This window comes from Palaemon carinicauda, chromosome 5, assembly GCF_036898095.1.
Source record: "Palaemon carinicauda isolate YSFRI2023 chromosome 5, ASM3689809v2, whole genome shotgun sequence".
Taxonomy (NCBI): Eukaryota; Metazoa; Arthropoda; class Malacostraca; order Decapoda; family Palaemonidae; genus Palaemon; species Palaemon carinicauda.
Window position 1 is genome coordinate 190,639,130 of NC_090729.1, and position 3,882 is coordinate 190,643,011.

Below are 3,882 nucleotides of genomic sequence, written 5' to 3' on the forward strand. Positions count from 1 at the left end.
ACGAAGGGAATATACACATTGAACTACAAGAGTTCACACTTGCAGCAGTGTTTTGATGTTGAACAAGCTGACATAAGTCGTTTTATAGTTTATATATGAAATATCTGTTTAGATGTTGTTATTGCTTTTTTTTTAAATATTATATTTGAATTGTTCATTATTTCTCATATCGTTTATTTATTTCCTTATTTCCTTTCCTCACTGTGCTATTTTTCAATCTTGGAGCCCTAGGGCTTATAGCATTTTGCTTTTCCAACTAGGATTGTGGCTGAACTAATAATAATAATAATAATAATAATAATAATAATAATAATAATAATAATAATAATATACAGTCCTCTTTTGGGAGTACCTACCCAAACACTCAATTTACCTCATTTATGAATTATGGATGAAACGAACATTTTCGCTTCATCAATAAAATGAATAAATGGATATTTAAAGGTGCTTCTTTAAAGTAGGGTTATGAATTGAACGTAAAGAAATGGAATGCAATGTTCAAGAGCAATTTCTCAAGGAAGCAAAATTTATAAGACTAATTATTTACGTAACAAGAAACCGACAAATGTTAAATGTAGCAAAATAAAACTATAAAATAATGAAAATACATAACCAATAATAATTGAATATTAACATTTAATTGGAATTTTTCAAAGATCTATAAAACCACAAGCAACTAAGCCCCCCCCCCTTTCCCTCAGCGTATCAGGCATTTTATACTCTAATCTTAATACCACTAACTTCATTCTTAAGTCCGTGGATCAAGTTTGCCGCAACTTGCCAGCTCAGCAACTTGGAACATAAAAGTAATGGTGATTGCATAAGTTTAGTGTCGCCCTGGCTAGGCAAGGCGGAGGGGGGTGGGGGGGAGGAGGAAGTTTGCTATCAGGGACTCTCCCTATCTCTTGCCCCCCTCCCTGAAAATCCCCCCCTGAACCCTCCCCACCCCCAGGCTCCCTCCTCCTTACCAAAAACACTTACATCCCCCCTATCTCTTGCCCCCCTCCCTGAAAATCCCCCCCTGAACCCTCCCCACCCCCAGGATCCCTCCTCCTTTCCAAAAACACTTACATCCCCCCTATCTCTTGCCCCCCTCCCTGAAAATCCCCCCTGAACCCTCCCCACCCCAAGCTCCCTCCTCCTTTCCAAAAACACTTACATCCCCCCTATCTCTTACCCCCCTCCCTGAAAATCCCCCCTGAACCCTCCCCACCCCCCGGCTCCCTTCTCCTTTCCAAAAACACTTCCATCCCCCCTATCTCTTGCCCCCCTCCCTGAAAATCTACACTGAACCCTCCCCACCCCCAAGCTCCCTTCTCCTTTCCAAAAACACTTACATCCCCGGGAGGAGGAAGGAAGATTTCGAGGAAATATGTGCAATATAGATTAGGCACCAGCCCCAGCATTCTTGCACCTAGCTCAGTCGTATCTCTCTGATGGAAGGTCATAGCGGCTATCGCTTTCTCACCGACTCCTAAATGCTTGGAGAGGAAAGGCATGATCTCTCTTTATATATATATATATATACATATATATATATATATATATATATATATATATATATATATATATATATATATTTATATATTTATATATATATACACATATACATATGCATATTACATATATATATATATATATATATATATATATAGGTTATACATATATATGCTTGAAAAGGAAAGGCATTATCTCTTTATATATATATACATATATATATACATATATCAAGGCCCTTTTCCCAGTTTTGGGGGGTAGCCGACATCAAGAAATGAAACAAAACAAAAAGGGGACCTCTACTCTCTACGCTCCTCCCAGGTGTGTGTATATAAGTGTATAAACACACACACACACACTCAAACACACACACACACACATATATATATATATATATATATATATATATATATATATATATACATATATATATATATGTGTGTGTGTGTGTGTACTGTATATATATATATATATATATATATATATATATATATATATATATATATATATATATATATATATGTGTGTGTGTATGTATGTATACTTTTTGCATATTTAGACGTGTTTTTCATATTCATGTATGCCATATATTATACTCCTCCTAATATTTGGATTCTTTCTAATTCGAGATGAGAGACCCAAGGCGGAATCAACTCAAAGATAATAGTTTCCGGTAGACCAGGGAATCGAACCAGGGCTCAATAGGAGTATAATATATAGCTTAAATTGATAAGGTCATGAGGCTAAACAGCATCTCCCCTATATAATATAGAACAAGTTTCTGACTTATTATATATATAATATATATATATATATATATATATATATATATATATATATATATATATATATATATATATATGTCACGCTCAGCTTTCCCCGTCTTTCGGGTAGGGAGAGAATAGTCATACCCTGGTAGAATTGGATACGTGTGCGTGCAATCTAAATATTTAGCGGTCATTTTTGACGGGTGGCGTAAACTAGTGATGGAAGAAGGGTAGAAGTGAACGAATGTAAGACAAAAGTTTAAAATAGAAAATTAAAATCTGTAAAGACTGCAAACTAGTGCCTACAGTACACCGCGTAAGGTGTCCTTGATCTTACTTCACCTTACATGGTCATTACTTAATGGAATTCTAAGTCTCTTTTACTTGCAGTACTTCAACCAGTACGAGTCAGGTTCGAAATACAAGTGCTTTATTTCTCGCCATTTTCCCTCTATTATTTCTTGCATAATACATCGCTAAAATTGGCTACTCATAAAAACACAATCTCACACTAAAATTGGCTACTCCCAAAGATACAATCTCACACTAAAATTGGCTACTCCCAAAGACACAATCTCACACTAAAATTGGCTACTCCCAAAGACACAATCTCACACTAAAATTGGCTCCTCCCAAAGACACAATCTCACACTAAAATTGGCTCCTCCCAAAGACACAATCTCACACTAAAATTGGCTACTCCCAAAGACACAATCTCACACTAAAATTGGCTACTCCCAAAGACACAATCTCACACTAAAATTGGCTCCTCCCAAAGACACAATCTCACACTAAAATTGGCTACTCCCAAAGATACAATCTCACACTAAAATTGGCTACTCCCAAAGACACAATCTCACACTAAAATTGGCTACTCCCAAAGACACAATCTCACACTAAAATTGGCTCCTCCCAAAGACACAATCTCACACTAAAATTGGCTACTCCCAAAGACACAATCTCACACTAAAATTGGCTACTCCCAAAGACACAATCTCACACTAAAATTGGCTCCTCCCAAAGACACAATCTCACACTAAAATTGGCTACTCCCAAAGACACAATCTCACACTAAAATTGGCTCCTCCCAAAGACACAATCTCACACTAAAATTGGCTACTCCCAAAGACACAATCTCACACTAAAATTGGCTACTCCCAAAGACACAATCTCACACTAGAATTGGCTACTCCCAAAAAGACACAATCTCACACTCTATTCTTTTTTTTTTAAAGTCTAGTTTTTCCTTTTATCAGGGTTGATTTACGCTCTTCTAGGAGAAGGACACTCCGAAATCAAACCATTGTTCTCTACTCTTGGGTAGTGCCATAGCCTCTATACCATGGTCTTCCACTGTCTTGGGTTAGAGTTCTCTTGCTTGAGGGTACACTCGGGCAGACTATTCTATCTTATTTCTCTTCCTCTTATTTTGTTATAGTTTTTATAGTTTATATATGAAATATTTATTTTAGTGTTATTACTGTTCTTTAAATACATTTTAATTGTTAATTACTTTTCTTATTTCCTCACTAGGCTATTTTCCCTGTTGGATACCCTGGGGTTATAGTATCCTGCTTTTCCAACTAGGGTTGTAGCTTAGCAAGTAATAATGACAATA